Source organism: Macrotis lagotis, chromosome 1 (genome assembly GCF_037893015.1).
Source record: "Macrotis lagotis isolate mMagLag1 chromosome 1, bilby.v1.9.chrom.fasta, whole genome shotgun sequence".
Lineage (NCBI taxonomy): Eukaryota > Metazoa > Chordata > Mammalia > Peramelemorphia > Peramelidae > Macrotis > Macrotis lagotis.
In genome coordinates this window covers 358,028,740-358,049,267 of record NC_133658.1, presented here as the reverse complement: position 1 = coordinate 358,049,267, position 20,528 = coordinate 358,028,740, and the positions used below count along the sequence as shown (strand labels likewise).

Genomic DNA, 20,528 nt, shown 5'->3' with positions numbered 1-20,528 from the left:
TATCTTTCCTGAATCTGTTTTCCAGATCAGTTGTTTTTTCAATGAATTGTTTCACATTTTCTTCTAATTTTTCATTCTTTTGATTTTGAAGTATTGTATCTTGACTTCTCGTAATGTCAGCAGCTTCCTTTAGTTCCATTGTACATCTGAAGGATTTGTTTCCTCAGAGATAGCTTTCTTATCTCTTTTTCCATCTGACCAATTCTGCTTTTTAAAGCATTCTTCTCCTCAATAACTTTTTGAACTGTTTTGACCTTTGCTGGTTTTTAACATACTATTTTCTTTAGCATTTTTTTGGATCTCCTTGATTAAGCTACTGACTTCTTTTTCATGCTTTTCCTGCATCTCTCATTTCTTTTCCCAATTTTTCTTCTATATCCCTCACTTGATTTTCAAAATATTTTTTGAGTTCTGTCATAGCCTGGGCCCAATTTCTGTTTTTCTTGCAGTTTTTAGATGTAGGAGTTTGTATTTCCTCATCTTCAGATTGAGTATTTTGATCCTTTTTGGAATCATAGACAATGTATTAATCAATGGTGTTCCTTTTTTTTCTATGTTTACTCATTTCCCCAGCCTGTGCCTGGTTTTGGGGTGCTTCCTTAGCTTTTGAGTATTATTGGGACACACCCCCCGACAAGGATCTCAGTGTGTGAAACTCTATCTTCCCTCCTCATCTGTGAATGACCACAAGCACCCCCCTCTGCCACGGGGTTGAGGTGAGGGGGGCCCCTGCTGTTCTGTGTGGGGCCTAGACTGTGAACCCTAACCCTAATCCTGATTTCAGGATCTGAATGTGGTCAAAGTCCCAGAGTCTTGTTCCAGGTCTATCGGACAGACCTCAGAAGTCTCTCTCCACTCCCCTACCTTTGGTCTGCTGAGTGCTCAAGGCTCAGTTCCCTGGAGGCTCCTGCTTACCGGCCCTGCCTGCTTCTGGTTCCTGGATCTGGGCTGCCATGGCCATGCTGCTTGCTGAGTGCCTTGAGGGCTGGACTTCATTCACTTGCTCTGGCAGAGCTCCCCCCACTCCAGTTTTCCAAGTTGTGCCCAGTGCTCCCTGGGGTGTAGGTCATGAAACTGTCCTGGGTGCTGTGAGCCATGATTTCCAGGCACCCTGGAACTGCCTCCAGGAGGCTGTAGTTCCTTCACTCTGGTGGGCTGCCCCCTAACCCCATGGAGTGGAGCCTTTCCACTATTTTCCAGATTACCTTGGTCTGGAGAACTGCCTCACTGTATCTCTCTATGGGTTAGGTCTCTTGAAAATTTATTTTGAGCCATTATTTTATAAGTTTTGAAATATTATAAAGAGAGAGAGAGCACCTAAGAGGGGCTCTTCTCCTTCCACCATCTTGGTTCCACCCCCCCCCCCACCTTAGTGTCTTTTTTTTTAGGTTTTTGCAGGGCAAATGGGGTTAAGTGGCTTGCCCAAGGCCATACAGCTAGGTAATTATCAAGTTTCTGAGTCCAGATTTGAACCCAGGTACTCCTGACTCCAGGGCCAGTGCTTTATCCACTGCACCACCTAGCTGCCCCTCTTAGTGTCTATTAACAGAGCAATAGTATATGTTAGATTCCTTCAGATACTTGTCTCCTGTCTCCTCCCCCATCTATTTTTCTTCAGGCTTCAGCTTCCCCAGTTCCTTCTGCCCTCTGCCTTCACCAAAAGCATGAATGAGCATAGGAATAGGCCATTTGGTAGGCAACAGATTCATTCATTCAACAAACATTAAGCACATACTGTGCTCTTACATTGCTAGTGAAGATTTAGAAATGCAAAAGACATGGTCCCCTTCTCCAGAGAGCTCATTGTCTTTTGGAGCTGGGGGAGGGAGGCGTGATGAAACACTGGCAAATAATTGTAATAGAAAAGAGTGTGATAAGTGAACAAGGAATACAAAGTACCATAAGATTAGGTGGGAGCAACTAGGTGATGTAGTGCATGGAGTGTCAGGCCTGAAGTCAGGAAGAACCATCTTCCTGAGTTCAAATCTCACCTTAATAGCTGTGTGATCCTGGACAATTCACTGAACCCTGGTTACTTCCATTCCTCATTTGTAAAATGAGCCAGAGAAGGAAATGGCAAACTACTCGGGTATCTTTCCAAGAAATCTCCAAAAGTGGTCACAAAGAGTTGGACATGATTGAAAAGCAACTAAACAAAATAAGATCAATTTAGGGCTGGTTTGGGTAATGGGCATTAGGGAAGGTTTTCCAGAGGGGGATTTTTGAAGTATAAGTAGGATTTGAGCATTTGGAGATGTGTGAATCTATAGAGACAGTCTTTTTGGAGTCCTGTCTTTTTCTCTTCTGTGTCCATGGTTGAGACCCTTAGTATCTGCATTTACTAGGTCTGGATTGTGACCAGCTGCCCTGCTCACAGGAACTGGCCTCTTTAGCACCAATCTTATGTCCTGTGTCCCACAGTGGTTTTGTATCTAAAATTTGCTATTTTTAGCTATGTTCCCACTGTATTTATCAAGAGTTCCCCTTTCCACACAGATGCTTAGACATACATTGCCATCTTTCTCTAAAGTGTCTTCTTGCTTTTTCTTCCTCTCACCCTTCTTCCCTCCTTTCTCCTAGGTAATTCAGCCTTTCTGTAGACAGAGACAGTAACAATATTCTTACTCCAAGCAACACCTCCTGTGAAACAGGCAGTGACTGGTAGATAAATAAGAGCATCTGCTGTACCGAAAGTAATGTTTTCTTTGATTTTCTACTGCATTGGGAGCTTCTCCCTTTCTCTTTTTGTCTCTCTACACAAGTGTTTATAGGATCATAATTTAGAACTTCTAGTCCTCATTTTATGAGGAAACTGAGACTGAGTCTAAGCAACTTAACCTAGATAACACCCAGGCCCTCTGACTACAAATCCAATGCTCTTTTGCTTCAACCATGCTTTTCTCATTTCTCCCATTCTTCTCTATATCTCTTAATCTATATGTTTTTCTCAGGGTGTCTCTTTAGATGTGCTTTTTCTTCTTTTTTTTTAATTCATTTTAAAAATAATTGTCAAAATGTTGGTTCTAATGAGAAATATCTCCAGACAGGCCTCTCCCCCTCAGTGATGTGAGCCTCTAGACAAAGGTGCGTGGGCTGAGTCATAACTATGCCTGGCTCCCCTGCTTTCTGTACCCCTCCACATCTCTCCCGGCCTCAGGCCACTTCCCCTCTTGCCTATACATGGACACAGGCTTCCTCTCTGTACACACACACACACACACACACACACACACACACACACACACCTGGTTGTGTCTTCAAGGCATGAGAGACTAGGGCTGAGAGTCAGGAGATCCTGGTTCTGGGCTCTTCTTCACTCTATTAGAGATACTGGATCCATGGGCCCAAAGTTGGGAGCACTCAGGTTTAAATCTTACCTTAGACAATTACTAACAGAGTGACCCTGGGTAAATCATTAAACTCTGCCTCAGTTTCCTCGTCTATAAAAGGGAGATAATAATGGTAGCTACTTCTCTCGGCCAAATAATGCAATGTTTGTCAAAGCTACTTAGCACATGAGTGAGCTGAGCAGAATCAGAAGAACATTGTACACCCTAACAGCAACAATGGACTTGCTCATTCCATCAGTGCAAAAATCAGGGACAATTTTGGGCTATCTGCAATGGAGAATACCATCTGTATTCAGAGAAAGAATTGTGGAGTTTGAACAAAGACCATTACCTTTAATTTAAAAAAAACAACAACCCCATTATCAGGGCAACTAGGTGGCACAGTGGATAGAGCACAGGCCCTGAAGTCAGGAGTTCCTAAATTCAAATCCAGCCTCAGACACTTAATAATTAAATAATTACCTAGCTATGTGGCCTTCAGCAAGTCACTTAACCCCATTTGCCTTGCAAAAAACCTTAAAAAAAAACCCTGTTATTATGTAATTTTGTTTTATCTTATATTTTTTTCTTAAGGATATGATTTCTCTCTCAACACATTCAATTTAGATCAATGTATAGCATGGAAACAATGTAAAGACTAACAGACTGCCTTCTGTGGGGGGAGGGAAGCAAGATTTGGGGGAAATTGTAAAATTCAAAAAAATTTACTTTGAACATTAAAAAAAACTGCTTAGCACAGTTCTGGCACATATTAACTTCAGTGTAACTATTTAATCCCTCCCTTCTTGTGTGATCACTAGCTGAGGCCCATTCCCTCTCTGGGCCCCTCCAGAGTTCAGGCTTGATGACCAGTGAGGTCCCTTCTAGCTCTAACAGTCAAGAGTTCTAAGCCAATAGAATTCTGGTTTTCCATCTTTCTATTCTGGTATAGAATTGGAATTTCTAACCTTCCTTCCCTAACCTGGAAAGCTTTTTGCAGTATAGAGAGCTTTCAGGGAGATGCTCTGCCTTGCTATTCTCTCTGATCCCATCCCCCTCTGCCAATTCTTGCTCACAGAAACCATCAATCCTTTCTGCTGATCAATGGAAGGCTCTATTTCAGCTAACAGTGCAGCTTAAGGATTTCAGGGACAAGTCCTTCTCAGGGAGGGGTTCTGGCAGCAACTTTCAGACTCAAGATAATAGAGAGAATAAGCTTTAGGAGATTTCTAGCAGCCTGGGCAAGCTGAGTGAATTTCCTTACTGGGGACCAAGGAGCAGGGTTTACTGGGTGGGAAGCTGTAAGGAAATGGATTTCAAAGCCTTTGGGCTAAAGATCCTAGATGCAGGAAGGGGAATCTTGAAACTGTTACCTGAGATGAGAAAAGGTAAGCTGGGGATCCAAATCAGAAAGAAATATAAATGGAGAAAAAAAATAACAAAAAAATTCTAAAATTAAACACTGTAATCAAGTTTGGCCCTGAAAAAAACAGGAGAATGCATTTCTCTTAACTGTGGATATTGATCATTGCATAAACTGTCAGGCTCAGTTGATATATTGGTAAGTTTTTTTTTAAATATGGAACGCTTCACGAATTTGCGTGTCATCCTTGCGCAGGGGCCATGCTAAAGTTCTCTGTATCGTTCCAATTTTAGTATATGTGCTGTCGAAGTGAGCACGGTAAGTTTTACTGTATTGCTTTCCCCCCCTTTTTTTTTCTCTTTGTTACAGGGATGGCTTTTTATAGTTATTGGGGAAAGTTTCCAAAGAAAAAGTAGGTATATAAAAGCAAAAAAAAAATTTCAATAAAACAAAACCATAAGAGTTAGTTTTGAAGTTTTAGGAAAAAACATTCTTGTGTGATTGGGAGGGGGGGGAGTTATCAGGCTCCAATTTGGTGGAGAGGAAAGGGGAAGGAAAGAGAGTATAGGCCCAGGAAGGAGCAAAAGGGAATCTCTAGCCTTGAGAATTAACATCATCTGCCAATCTCTTATCTAAACCTCAGTTATTTTGTTGGCAGAATTCCATGGTTTTACTTTGTGGTTCCTTAATGATTGACCCCACAGAGGTGCATGGTATGCTTAAGTTCTTTATTCTAGGAGGGTCAAAGAGGAGATGAGGTACCTTTTATTTGGGGGATCTCATCTCTGCTTTCAGTTGGGCAATGTGAAAGTTCAGGAGCCTGGAGTCAGGGAAAGATTCTTTGTTGCAGTGGGGGTTGAGGTATATTTTGACCTCAGAGCTGCAACCCTTAACACTGCCTTTGGTTCCCACAAAATCCCAAAGGAAATGAAGTCTGAAAGTTAGGAGATCCCAGCTCCATCCTCTAGGCGTAGTGCTATGGACCTAGGGACAATGGATAGAAGTAACAGAGAGACAGAATTAGACTGGATGAAAGGGAAAACTTCCTAGTAATTAAAATTATCTGTAGATCTGATTGCTTATTTAGGAAGGAAGTGAATTCCCTCTCACTTGGGGTCTTTCTAGGAGAGAAGATAGATGACCTGTATGTGTGTATACCTTATATATGTGTGTATTACTTTCTCTCTCCCACTTAAGATCAGGTTGGCTTGAAAAACAGGGAGGTGCCAGACTTCTAATTGGAACAGGGAAAAGGCAACAATTCAGAAAACCCCAAATAAATACAAAAATAGAAATTCTGAAAGCAAAAGGAGATAAAATTGGAAATAAAACAAAAAATCCAAACCCCAGACCCAAGGACTTTGAATAATGAATAAAACTAGGAACTGTTCTTATGAAAAAGCGAATAAAAAAGACAAACCCCATTACTGAATTGAGTCTTTAAGAGAGAGCACAAAATTAAATTACCAAAATCTGAAATGAAAAAGAATTCATAGTAGATGTGGGATTGCACAGGTGAGAGGACAGTTCATTAATATATCTGGTGATACAAGCCCCTCTGTATTAAAAGCCCTTCCCAACTGGCTTCGGCCTACCTTTCCAGCCTTATTAAATAAGACTCCCTATCATGAACATAGCGATGTACTTCATCTCCTGTCTCTCCATGCTTTTGCCCTGCTTGATTACCATGCCTAGAATGCACTCTCATCTCCTCCTCTTAGAATCTCAAGTTTCCTTCAAAGCTTAGTTCCAGTGTCTTTTCTTTTTTCTTCTTCTTTTTCTTTTTTTAGTTTTTGCAAGGCATTGGGGTTGAGTGACTTGCCCAAGGTCACACATCTAGGTAATTATTATGTGTCTGAGATCAGATTTGAACTCAGGTACTCCTGACTCCAGGGCCAGTGCTCTATCCATTGCACCACCAGCTGCTCCTCCCCCCTCCCCCCAGGCCTCTTTCTACATAAAGCCTTTTTCTTTCTTCCTCCCTCACTAAATTACTTTGTACAAGAAAGGGGCTTAATAAATAAATACTTACCAATTGATTGATTTGATTGTCTGATGTAGTGAACCTTTAATAAGTCCTTATTGATAGATATATTGCCTCTGACAGTCACCACCTATGTGACCTGGGGCAAATTTTAGACCTCCCTGGGCCTCAGTTTTCTTATCTGTAAAATGAGAGGGTTGGACCAGATGACCTCCTTACGATTGACTGGGAGGAATGTGGCCTGTATGTCAGAAGGAGGTTGGATTGGATTGAAATCTCTAGAAGAAAACAGAACTCCTATCTGCCCCTAAAGGGATCTTTGCTGGAATCCTATATCCCAGATGTGGAGATGTGTCTCTTGAGCTTTGAACCTCCATATTCCAAGTCTTATCTGAGTGAACAGGATGGCTGCTAGGCGCCTGCACACCAGGCCCCTTAACAGGCCCCCAGCTGCCGAACAAAAGGCTTCTCTTAGCTCCCAATAAATTGGTCCTCTGGGAACTGGCTCCGAGATTCTAATTGACGAAGAGAAGGAAAAGATTCATTAGTCTATGAACTCATTAAAATGCTCTGCTGTTCACCTACAATTTATTCTTGGCCCTACATCAAGAAGAATTAAACAAGTTGGTGCCTGGGGAGGCAGATTGTGCGGCACATATCCCACCATACCCCTTGCTGCTAAGGGTCTTTGGCCCCTATCCCACCAGGCTGGGCCTAGCTTAGGACCTCATGCTTTGACTAGATTTTGAAAGAACCTTAGAATTTCAGAGTTGGAAGACTTATCTTTAAAGATCCTACCTAAAAAAATAATAATGATAAAGATCCTGAAGGGTGTAACTTATAGGGAAAAGCATGATAGATTTGGAGTTGGATAAATGAACTTCAAATCCCAGTTCTGCCATGTATTTTTATGTCTCTGCAATATCTAGTAAGTCACCTAACCTCTCTAGGTTTCTCATCCTCATTGGTTAAATGAAGGGATTGGATTAGGTGATTTCTCTGCTCTAGTTCTATGATCTTTTGATCAAGTCTGCTCCCTTATTATACACATAAGAAAACTGAGACTCAACATAGGAAAGGGATCTTTCCCCAGGTTACAATCAGCCAGTCATTGATAGAGCTGCGATTAGAACATGGGTCTCTTGGCTCTCAGTCCTATGATCAGAGAGGAAGAATTTAGTTTCAAGCCCCAGAGGAATAATTGATATTCAGAATGTTGACCTTATAGCCCTGTGACATCCTGGGGAGCTTTTTGAATCATTGAGAAAAGATTCAATTGTGCTCATTGTACTTTTAATGATCTCCTTGCATCTGGGTATTGTGATTTATATATTTCAAAGCACTTTCCTCTCCACTCCTTCATTTGATATTCTCAATAATGAGCAAGGTGAAGGAAGAAGCCTGGACTGAGGAATCAGGAGACTTGAGTTTTGGATTCAGCTTTTCTTTCACTTATTGGATGACTGGGCAAGCTGCTTCTCTCTGATTTTCATTTTCTTCCTATTTTAAAACAAATTGGATCAGATGATTCCCAAGTTCTAGTTTTAATATTATTCCAATTTGTTGATTAGGGAAGCTGAGCCCCAGAGAAGTTAAATAGCTTTCCCTTATTTTTTTGGACAGCCTTTTCTTTTTCTTTTTTTTTTGGTTTATTTTTGGAATTAAAAAATTTTTTTTGAGTTCCAGATTCTCTCCTTTGCTCTAGCTCTTCCCACACCCATTGAGAAGGCAAGCAATATGATATCCATCACACATGCAAAACATTTCCAGATTGACTATGTTGCCACAAAAAAAGACAAGAAAAATAAAGTGAAAAACAATATACTTCAGTCTTCTTAAATCACAGTTTTTAGTTTAGTGCCAAAGCCAAGACTAGTCTCTAAGAGTATTTTTTATATTCTTATTCTTTAGAATTATTTCTTTAATTCTTTAGAAATCAGGACTCCCTCAGATACATAAATATCATTGGTAAACATTAGGAGAGAGGTTATTAGCAACTGATGAAGAATGAAGACTATCTTAGCAATTAGAGCCATTTAGGTATGGAATGGACCATCAGTCAACAAAGAATTGATTGAATGCTGTGAAGCAGGAACTTATTAGTCATTGAGGTTACAGAGACAAAATATGAAAGTCCCTGTCTACAGGGATCTTAAATTTTATTGGAGAAAACATGTTTTCATATAAATACAAGTTTAATTGGGATAAGGAGGGAATTATTAATTGCTAAGGGGGAATAAGGAAAAGTTTCCTGTAGAAGTGTTTGCCTGAGAAGAATTTGAAGGCAACTTGATTTTTCAAAAATAAGTTTTTATTGACATTTTCTCTTATTACAATATCCTAAATGTATCTGTCCCTCCCCTTCCTGAGAGCCATCCCATATGATCAAAAAAAATTTTTCTTAGAGAGGAGGGAAAAATCACAACTGATATATTGAAAAAGTCCTAAAATGTGTCTATAGCAATGTGTTACTCCTGTGTACCTCCCACCTCCTTTGAAAGGGAAGTTTGGAGAATGTCTTCTTGGATTACTTCATTTGAGTCCTGTTTGATCTTTTTAATTTTGTTACATTTACTTTTTTTGTTGTTGATGTGTCTTTCCATTTACATTGTTACAGTTACTGTTTAGAAATAGTAAATTTTTAGTCTGAAGTTCTTCATCACTAGTAGTGTTTATGTTGAGGTGTTATCACTACATGAAGGGGAAGCTACATAGAGACAATTCATGCCTTAGCCAGAGATTCTGTGATTTTATTAACAAGAATATTTAGTTGATTGAAATGCTCCCCCTTTCCTGTATTACTAACAAACTAGAGTCTTAACAGCAGGGAGAAGCAAGGTAAGGATTCTGGCAGCAGGTGATGGGACTTCTGGGAAGCACTCATCAGTCGTCATTGTTGCAGCTTTCAGACCCTCCTATGGGTGCACTTGCTTCAAGAGGGAGAAAATGAAGGCGTTACAGGATGTTTGCAAATAGCTAGGGAAACAGGGCTGGGATGAGATGATTTCTGTAGAAAACTGGCCTAGGGAATTTTCCTATTTTGTTGCTTAGGAATCAGAGTTGTCCTGGGGTAGTTGAGGTTGAGTAATGAAGATGGAAGGGAAATCAGAGCCAGACTGTGGCTCCATATATAGCTGTATAGTCAAGAAGAACTCAAGTTTGACCAACATAGAGATCCTGGTACTTATTTAAGAGGCAGTATGTCTAATGTATTAGAAGGAGCCTTGAGTTGGACCACCAGGAGATCTGGGTTCAGTCCTAGCTTAATGCTTACTTCATTTTCTTTCATTTCCTTTGGGTTTCCCCATTCCTTCCTATGTTCTTCATAATCATCATCTACTTCTTCTATGGGATTTTGGCTCTTCTATTCTCTGGTTCATAGTTCTCTTATTTGCTAAATCAGGATAAAAACCTGCCCAGCCAGTCTCATATGACTCTTTTGAAGAGATTTAAGAACACAGATGTTTCAGTGACTGGGAATTGCATGGCTCTGGCAGATATTCCTGAGCAAAGCTCAGAAGATTGTTGGCAGGTAAAGAAAAGGGTAGGATCTGGACAAAGGACCAATCCTGCCATGTAATAGGTGAACCCATCATGGAACCAGAGGAGCATATTGAAGCAAAGCAAGCCCAGGAGGATTGTAGAGTCATTCTGAAGAGTTGGAAGGCAAGGGCTGATTGGGGGTATCTGAGGTTTTGTTCCAGCTGAATCTTTCACATGAAATTTTTTCTCACCCTCTTCCCCTTAAATTTTTAATTAATTAATTTTATTTTTTAATGGTCATTGAAAGAATCCACCAATCACTAATTAATTCATTTTTGACATCCATGTAAAAAGTTTTTAATTCCAAATTCTTTTTCTCCCTCCTCCCCTTTCCCCAGTTAAACATGTAAGATCATGCAAAACATTTCCATATTAACCACATTGCAAAAAACAAAAAAACATGAAAATTAAAGAAGGTGAAAAAAAGTGCTTCATTCTGTATTCAGAGTTGATCAGTTTCTCTCTCTCTGGGTCCTTTGGAATTCACATGGCTTTTCTAGGTTTTCTGCTACCTTTTCTGAACTGGGAGTTCTCCCTTTTTTCTATAATATCATTGAATAATAGCTCTAATTCCAATGAGCTGGAGGGGACCTCAGAAGCCAGCTAGGTTAGCCTCCTTTATATACAGATGAGGAGACTGATCCAAGGAGGTTTTCTCCTAGGTTACACCAGTCATGAGCACCAGAATTGAGTTGAACCTGGGTCCTCTGACTCCAGAACCAATATTCTTTTCCATGCTATCTTCTCTTCTTTTCCTATCTGTTTTTCCTGGAGGCTTTCCTAAGTCAAACCCCAGAATTGCTTATCCATTTGCCCCATTGCAGAGCATCACAACCTGTATCAGCCAAGCCAGCAGAGTTCTTGATTCGACCTGTGTGACCTCTCTGGGCCTCATTTTCCTTATTTGTAAATTTAGGGGATTGTACTAGATGACTTCTGACATCTTTCCTCTAACCTCCACTGCCATCATCCAGGAGGCTCTCAGTGGGGATGGGGAATGGGAAGCTTTTGCCCTTATTTGAGTTGTTTTGGGTTTTTTGCCAACTTTTGGTCCTAACTGGCAGGTAGACTAGACTAACTCCCAACAGCCCCCTCTAGCCTATAAAGAATAGGGACAAGCATCTGCTTAGAATTCCAGGGTCTGATAAGGACTTAGGACCTCCAACATGGCCTGCTAACACTCATGCAATGTTGGGATCTGAAATAGTCAAAAAGAACACTGGATTTAGAACTCAAGAGTTTGATACTGATGAGCTCTGCGTATGATTGTCAGCAAAGTTAAGAGCCTAAACCTTTTCATTTGTCACAAGGAGGTGATAATTTTTTCACTGCCTACCTCAGTGATTTGCAGTGAAGAAGATGCTTTTGTACAATTTTAAATAGCTACAGAATGGATATTTTCCTTCTATAAACTTGAAGTTCATGAGCTCTTTTCTTCCTTTTTCTTCTATATTTCATCCAGCATTTGCCAAGTTTAGGGCTGTCTGCCCAGAATAGAGGAGAATATCTACAAAGCAGAGTCCTTGCCCACAGAGCTTAGGGCTCTGCTTGGGGAGAAGGAAACTAATGGAAAATAATAAAGGATGTAATAGAATCAAAATGACTCATGTAAGGAAGGAGCATTTGTCTTTTATAAAGAAAATTAATTTTTACTGGTATATTTTGGTTTTATATCATGTTCATTTATTAATATATCCATCCCTTAATCCCCAAGGAAAAAAAATGGGGCAGGGAGCAATTCAATAAAACAAATCACTATATCAGTCAAATATTATAACAATTTATACAGGGTTCTACAGCTATAGCATCCTGGCTCCTTAACTGTTCTACTTCTAACTCTTTTTCCCATGTAAAGAAAGAAGGGAGGTACTTTCTCATATCTTTTTGAGGAGATTGGTCATTGTAAATTACAAAATTTTCTCTTTCAATTTTTTAAATTTACATTGTGTAGTCATTTTATATTTTTTTGTTTTGCTTTCTTCATTTTGTATTAGCTTATATAACTCTTCTTCATTATTTCTCTTGGTAAAATACAAATCTTTTTCATTTATGCATTGTAATATTGATCATTTCCCAATGGGCATCTGCTTTGTTTCCAGTTCTTTGCTACTACCAAAAAATGCTTCTGGAATTGTTTTGGTATTTGTAGTGAAAGTTTCTGTCCCCTGAGAACTGGCATTTTATCGGAGGAAATGTATATCCCTATTAAATGTGTATAAAGTAAATACAAAATAAATAAGGAGCTAAACCTTCTATATAAAACTTTTATTTTTCTCTTTGATGTCTTTGGGGTATATACTTGATAGTGGGACCCCTGGATGAAAGGGTATAGTCATTTTAGTCGCTTAGAATAATTCCAATTTTTTTATTGGAAGAGTCCATAGCTCTATTAGTGTGCCTGTCTTGCTGCAGTCTTTGAAACATTCACTATTCCCATCTTTTGACATCTTTGACCATTTGCTGAGTGTGAAGTGGAACTTAGAATTATTTCCAGTTCTTTGATTAGTCACTTGGAACAGTCTTTCATATGGTTGTTAATAGTTGGCAGTTCTTGTGAGAACTGTTTGTTCATCTCCTTTGACCACTTTCCATTGGAGAACAGTTTTTTGCTGTTTGGAGTGCTGTCTTAATAATTCACATTTACATAGTCCTTTTTTAACTTCTGTTATTTTATAGGATTCTTTCAATTATCCTAGGAGGCAGGCACAGCTTCCATTCTCGCTCTCATTTTACAAATGAGAAAACATGTCCAAAGACTCAGGTGGAAGGACCACAACTAGAACCCAGGTCTCTTGTCCTCAAACTGGGTCTTTCTACTATAGTTTGCTGCTTCTCCCTTCTTTTCATGAATCATTTAGAGAGGTAAAGTGTTCTGTTCAGTTCCATAGGCTTGAATTATTATTAGCAATGAATGGAAATTACAGAGAGGTAGATTTAAAACTTTGCTAGTAAAGAAAAATTTTCTAACAAAGTTGTCTCTGAGTGGAATATACTTCTGGGAAGTAATAGCGCCCCCCCCCCCCCCAGAGGTCTTCAGACAAGGGCAGGGCCGGATGGCCACTTGTCAGTTTGCCATAGAGAGGACTCCTTCTTAGGTATAGGTTGGTCTCTGATGTCCCTTCCCTTTATGAAATTAACCTCATCAAGATGGGGAGCCAAGATAATCAGGGACCAAGAGCATACCTTCCATAGACCTATTTCCTATAACTTACTGAACTGATTGTTTTCAAACTTTTTTGAGCATGCAGAGGTTTTCTTGAAATGTTTGCCATTAGTAGATCAGAGGCAGTTGGGTGCTGCAGTTGATAGAGCACTGACCCTGGAGTCAGGAGGAACTGAGTTCTAATCTTGCCTCATACACTTAATTGCATAGCTGTGTGACCTTGGGCAAGTCACTTAACCTCATTTCCTTAAATAAAATTTAAAGAAAAAGAAATGTAGTAGATCATGCTGAATCAAGTTGGAACACTTTGTCTTTGGGGCCCCTGTGAACTTGAATCTTCAAATTTGTAACAGCAAGCAAATTAATACTTTAATCCATTTGCCCAGTGGGCACACATGTGCATACAAACACACACACACACACACCTGCATATGCCTGGGTAGATCACAGTTATACACATGTGCATATACACATATTGCTTTTTACTTTACAAAGTATTTTGTTATCATTATGTTCTGATCACAGCCCATGTTTCCCAATAGCTCTGGACTCATAGAGGTGAAATTTTCATCAATAAGTCATCTCTGGTTCATTTGTCCTCACTCAGAACCAGGAACTTCTAAACCTAATAACTCTTGTCTAAATTATCCATTTCCAGACTTTCTAGCAAACTAGAGGTTGCCAGTATGTTTAGATATCTATATTTGTTCAGGACAGAAATGAATGGAAAACTTTAGGAGTACAGTCTCATTCTGCATCTCTTCCCTATTTAGAATAATTTGAATTTTTTCTTCAAACACTCTTGCCTCCAATGTATAAGACTTGGACAAATTCTCTCTGCAGCTGGAAATAGAGAAAGATGGGGTTTGTTAACTGGCATGTCTTCATTCCAGCTTGATCAATTTCTTCCCCTTTTTACATTTTTTGGCAGCTAGAATGTTTCCTCACCTGTCCTGCTTGCCCCAGAATTGGTCCACGACTGGTCACATAGCTAAAACTTTTACTGTTGTATCTCCTACTCTCTTGGACCCCCTTCTTATTCCTTGTAGATCTCATAAGAAACTTCTGTCTCCTGTCAAAAGCTGACTCAGCAGCTGCCTGGGAGAAAGTGGAGAGATCTTCAGAATGTAAAAGAGCCAAGAAAGATCAGGGAAATGGAGACTTTACTCTTTTCTAATGAAAACTTATGTTCTTCTCCCCTACTCTCCATTCATGTACCCTGAGAAAATAGTTCTTACCCTTTTGGACATGCTCATTATATATTTATGTAGTGCTTTTTGGTTTACAAAGTATCATATTCATCATCTACTTTAAAAAGCCCTGAGGTGTAGTGGGGCAAAGACTATTTCCATTTTATAGATGAAGAAATTGATATTCAGAGAGCCTTTAGTTCAGTTTTTGGTCCAAGCAAAATTTGGACTAGAAGCCAGGTCTTTTGACTTCCCAGTATTCTTTCATGACTCTTTCTTAAGTATTTTTTAGGTACCTTTCTGATTGACCTTAAATAGAATGAATCTTAATACTTGCTATCTTTTCTCTATATAGTCTTTAAACAGAACTTTTTAGAAGGAACATGGAATAGTGGGATAAATTCTAGACTTGGAATCAAAAGTCTTGAGTTAGGGGTGGGTAGGCTGCGCAGTGGCTAGAGCACCGGCCCTGGAGTCAGGAGTACCTGAGTTCAAATCTGGCCTCAGACACTCAATAATTACCTAGCTGTGTGGCCTTGGGCAAACTGCTTAACCCCATTGCCTTGCAAAAAAAAACCCCAAAAAACTAAAAAAAAAAAGTCTTGACTTAGAATTCTATGTATTCTGTAGAAGCTGTTAACTTCTGTGTATTCTTGGACAAGTCATCTTCTTTCTCTAGATTTCAGTTTCCCCATCCTGAAAAATGAAGAAATGTGTGGATTCCATGGTCAATTAGAAGTTACTAAGTTGGGCCATGAACCCAGACCTTCTGACTTGCTGTCTTCTATCTAACTCACCCTAATTTAGCATTCATAATCAAATCAAATCTTCCTCAAAAAAGAAAAAAAAAACCTAAACAGGATTCTTTTTTTTTTTAAGATAGGGGTCCCTGTAGCACTTTTTCCTGATATCCATCTGCCATTAACTCTGTGACCTGCAAGTACTTTACCCTATCTGAATCTGTTTCCTTGTCTGCACAGTGATTGGGGCTGAACCCAATGGTCTCTAAGGGCCCTTCTAGCTCTGACACTGGATTTCTGAATTTATGGCTTTGAGATCACAGGAAGCAATAGCATTAGGGCCACTTTGAGAATTCTGGATGGGAATCAATTGGAGGATTGCAGAGGAGATGGATCCGAGAGATAGTATATATGAACTCTGCACCAGTTGTTGAGCACAACTAAAGTACACTGTGCAGAGAATCATAGATTTAAAACTGGAAAGGAGCGCAACTCATCTGTCAACCTCCTCATTTTACAGATGAGGAAACTGAGGCTTAGTTAAATTAAGTGACTTGCCAAAGACCACATAGGTAGAATTTTAACCCAGGTCCTTTTGATTCCAGAGCCAGTGTTTCCTTTGCTGTTCCATGCTGCTTTCTGCCTCTGTGCACTTGAGCAGGTCACTTTAACCTTGGCCTTCTTAATTGAAAAATGAAAAGGTCAAACTGGGTGGTCTTTAAGGTTGTTCCAGTTCTCTCAGGGTTTTGAATATTGATGAAAGCTAGGATAGGGAAGGACTCAGAATAAGAGGATGGTTTTGTCATGTCCTCAGATGTTTTAAGGCTGTGACCATAGCATGTGGTCAAGGCCCTGGTGGTCTTTCCTGTGTGGCAGCCATGAGACAGGATGTGACAAGGCCATCTGAATTGGCCCCTGGGGTGAGTTTTTTCCTAGCTGTATTTATGAAATAAGATCAAATATGGCAGGAGGGCTAGACCCTGATGAATGATGCCCTGGTGAGAGGGGCAGCCCCTTCAGATCCTTCTGGTTTTAGGGAGGAGAAGGAATTTTGTAATGAGGAAAATATTGATTCCCCATAAAAAGATTTTAATCAAATGCTCCAACACCCCAGGGAGGAACAGCTCAGCCTCAGCACCAGATTAAACTTCCATCTTCCCAAGATCTCACTGACTAGAACCCTACTGGAAGCTTCCAACCCTCATCCATCAATCAGAGTGAGCTAAGTGAAGTCCCAAGGGTACCACCTGCTCAGTCAGGACCCCAAAGCTCCAGGACCCAGAACTCTTCATGTTGAGGATATTTTATGTTTGGTCCTTACCGGATCTCAGAGCCCTCAGTTCAAATTTAGCCTTTGTGGCTCCCCTAGCCTCAAGCTTCTGACCATGTTACTACCTGGTGAAAAAGACCTCAGTTTCCTCATCTACTAAATGGGCTCTTAGCTCCACATTTAGTGGAGGGCACTTGTGGTGGGATTTGGCTGGAGGAAGGAACCCATGACCCAGTTACTACCTTCCATGTTGTAGCCTTGCTCCACAGCATGACTAATTTCCAGAATATTAATGAGCTTAGGAGGGAGAGAGAAAACTTAAAGAGAAAGGAGGAGAAAGAATGTGTGAAAGAGAAGGGAAAAGGTAATAATATTGTAAAAGGAGATGGAGACAGGGAACAGAGAGAAAATGGAAGAGAGGTGGAGTTGAAGAGAGGAATCAAAGAAAGGGGAATATTAGAAAAGGAAAGGGAAGAAAGAAGAAAAGAAAATGGTATCTAATAATTGTACATGTATAAACTATTATTTGATCACTTGCTGTCTTGGAAGGGAAGAGAAGGAGGGAAAAAATGTGAACTCAAAATCTTGCCAAAAATGAATGTTAAAAAATTATATTTACATGTGATTAGAAAAAAAGGAAAAATACTTTGGGGAAACAAAAAAGGTATATAGAATATAAAATGAGGAAAGAACTTACTGCAGTTTAGAACCATGTCTTGTTCAAAGCCAAAAAACTTTCCCCTTTGCTTCAGTCCACACGCATAAAACTACTTTTCTTCCCTGGGGTGGTTGTCACTTCTAGTAAACCATGTCCAACAAATAGGTTTAGGGATTCCTAAGGATTTTTCTGGCGTCTTCTGGAATCCTAAATTCCAGGAAGAAACATACTAGGAGAGTCAGGGTACCTCCAAAAGCTAAAAGAAATCAGTCAGTGGAAGAAAAAGTAAAGGGACATGGGACACTAAAGGCACTAAAAGCCCCAGAAAGTTTCCAGGTGTCAGGAAACTTGACCCTAAAGTACTACTGGTCCTGGCTTTGTGGCATTAAGTCCTCCTTCACTGGACCTGAGTTTGTTCATCTAAATGGGGGTTGGGAGGTGGAGTACAGATAGACTTAATAGTCTTTTCAACTCTGACCATCTGTGGTTCCAGAAGTATAAATTGCTGTTTTGAAATAAATATTATGACCATGAAATATGTTTGATACATATACTTTTTCCTTAGCTGCATTAGTAGGAGGAATTTCCTCATGTTTTAATTAATAGTAATAAAATCACAGGTTTTAGTCCCTTATTTCTGTTTTGTGTAGAGAGGCCTATATAGGGAGAAATATAAAATTTAAGGAAGTCAAGGTCCCTACCCTCATGACTCTAAAAGTCAAGAAGGAGGATAAAACACCAGCATCATTATTTACAATGTTATCTAATAAATGCATTCTTATTTTGAATTATTCTGTGATTTCACTATCACAGAGATAGAAAAATTCTTCCACCAGTGTGGAGTGGCAACATTTTTCCAAATTGGGATCTTAGTGTTGCCTGAGTGCCTAGGGTCCCAGAGCCAGTATTTGTTGGAGACAGACCTTGAACTGGATCTTCCTTGTTCCAAAACTAATTATGGTACCTCTAACTTGCATTGTAAAAGTAGAAGAAATAACTTTGAGGATCTCAAGAGGGAGGTCATTATTTACTGATGGATCAGCAAAGGCTTCCCGGAAGAAATTCTTCAGGTAGGACTCCAAAGAATGGGATTCAGCCACAGAAGGGGAAATGAGAGAAATTAACCATATTCCTCCTATCCCCAATGTCAACTCAAAAATCAGACATTCAAGAATCTGGCAGGAGGAAGTTCTCAAAGTTCCTGATCCTGGGATCTGGAGTGACTAAGGAAGAAATGCAGCAAGGACCCCATCTGGTTACTGCATAGTCAAACTCCTAGGCTGGAGATAGCTGGGAGTAGACACCTGAGTCTTGGTAAATGAGTAATGATAAAGCAGGGGTTTTTTTTTGTCATTTTCACCCCCATAATTGGAACTGGGCATCTCTCGGCCACATGACAGATGAGTGGCCTAGTGGGGTATTTGTCAATGCCCAGCCTCCTGGTGGGAACGAGGCTCATAAGTCACAGCTGACAAATCTTTTAATGACTTTTAAACATCATTTGCAGGGAAGAATGGCTGTGATCAAGAAGGGGAGCTTTGTGACTAATCATGCCTGGGATCCCTGGTATCAGCTCCTGGGGAGCAGCAACCTCGAGTGGGGGCCTTCAGAGGCTTCCTGTTCAGTTTCAGAGGAGAGTGTTTCCAGGGAGAGTGGAGCTGGGCCAGGCTTTAGCAGAGCTTCCTAGGCCTGAAATGCAAACTCTTAGAATTCTTAGCTTCCCTCAATGCGTAGCTTCTGAAGGCAAGTCTTTCCTCAATCCTTTAGTTGTAGATAATCTTTCTCCTCAGATACACAAATACATGCTTACCTGCTTATGTGTTCTTTCCCTCCTGGTTGAAGATAAGCTTTTTGAGGTCAGGGATTTTTCATTTTTGTCTTTGTGTTCCCAATATCTAACAGGGTGCCAGGCATGCAGTAGGCTCTTAATAAATGATTATTGACTGATGGGATTGATTTAGAGAGTGATGAATTTAGAGTGATGATTTAGAGTGATGAATAGAGAGAAAGCCTCTCAGTGAGAAATGGGAGCTGAGAAGTGGAACCTGGGTTAGCACCTGACTGGATAAATATGGTGGAGAATTAAAAAGCTTTTGGGGAAATTAGTCCTGCCTGGCTGGTAATGATCATTTGGGCAGTACTAACGAGATGGCTGAGCCCTGCACTACCAGAGGATTTGAATGAGATTAATAGATGCTCTGTCAGCCATATAGCTTCAGTAACCAGGCTTCCTTCTACCAAGACGCCCTGAATGACTGTCCTCTCTAATTGCTTCCTTTTCCTTCTCAAATATTTCTCACCACAGAATGCTGTTCCTTTTCTAAGTCACAGAGAAAGGACATCATCTGGCTAGGCTGGAGGATCCTGGGCTGGTGACACTGCTGGTCTTGAAATTCTGGCTTTGATTTCTCAGCAAGGCTAGAAAGAGAGAGTGGAAAGAGCCCCAAACTGAGAATTAGAAGACCTGAGTGTGAAAACTGGCTCTGCTCCTGCTAGTGTTAAGGTGTGTAACTTTAGGCAAGTCATGGTCCCTCCATAGACGTTAGTTCTTCCTAGTCTGAACTGAAGGGAATTGACATAGGTCTGGTAAAGAAAGAAGAGTGTGTGAGTGGGATCTAACCACCAACTTAGTTAGGTACACCTTAGTTAGGTGTCTACTGGGGCTGAATTTTAATTTTTTCAATTATGGCAACTCATAATTACATCTAATAAGACAAAGTGTCCTGGATCTGTATGGGTAGAGAGATCAGGTACAGTGGTCTCTGATCAAAGTATTGATGTGAATTAAAGTAGGTTAATCTGTCTTTAAGGAAAAGAAATTGGCATCTAAAGATCCGAGTTTAAGCCTTGATTCTGGTGCTTATTATCTATATGACTCAAGTCAAATCACTTTTCCTCTGTTGATCAATTTTTTCATCTGTAAAATGGGGGCAATACCTTGATTCAGTAAACATTAAGGGTCTAGTAGAAAGAGGGTACTGTGTAAGGGGCTGGAGATGCAAATACCTAAATAAAACAGGCCATACTTTGGATGGGGGGGCAGATACAGAATATATAGAGGAACTAACTGAAGGTCCTTTGAGGAAGGAGAAAGCTTTAAGGAAGTGATACCTGAGCTGAGTCTGGAAGGAAGATCAGAATTCTGAAAGCCAGGAAGTGAGGGGAAGGGAGTAGGAGTGCCCTCCAGGCAGGGGCCATGGTTGTACAAATAAATGGAGACATGAGATAGATTTGAGTTAAGGGAATAACTTGTAGTCCAGTTTTCCCTAGAGTATATGAGGAGAAAGT

General features: G+C 40.2%; 1 protein-coding gene and 1 non-coding gene across 10 annotated transcripts in view; one reads left to right on the top strand and one right to left on the bottom strand.

Annotated features, from left to right (window-relative positions):
- RALY (RALY heterogeneous nuclear ribonucleoprotein) overlaps positions 1-20,528 on the top strand; it is a 73,439-nt gene that overhangs the window by 24,934 nt on the left and 27,977 nt on the right. Inside the window, exon 1 of one of the 9 annotated variants that reach the window (XM_074212139.1) lies at positions 17-19,743. The exons of the other annotated variants lie outside the window; for them this stretch is intronic. The gene's annotated coding sequence lies outside the window, so the exon portion shown is untranslated. Of the gene's footprint in view, positions 1-16; positions 19,744-20,528 lie in introns of those variants that run through there. 9 annotated transcript variants of the gene reach the window in all.
- On the bottom strand, positions 4,903-5,009 carry LOC141510372 (U6 spliceosomal RNA). The gene has a single exon (XR_012474868.1). It is a non-coding gene; the product is annotated as a U6 spliceosomal RNA (small nuclear RNA).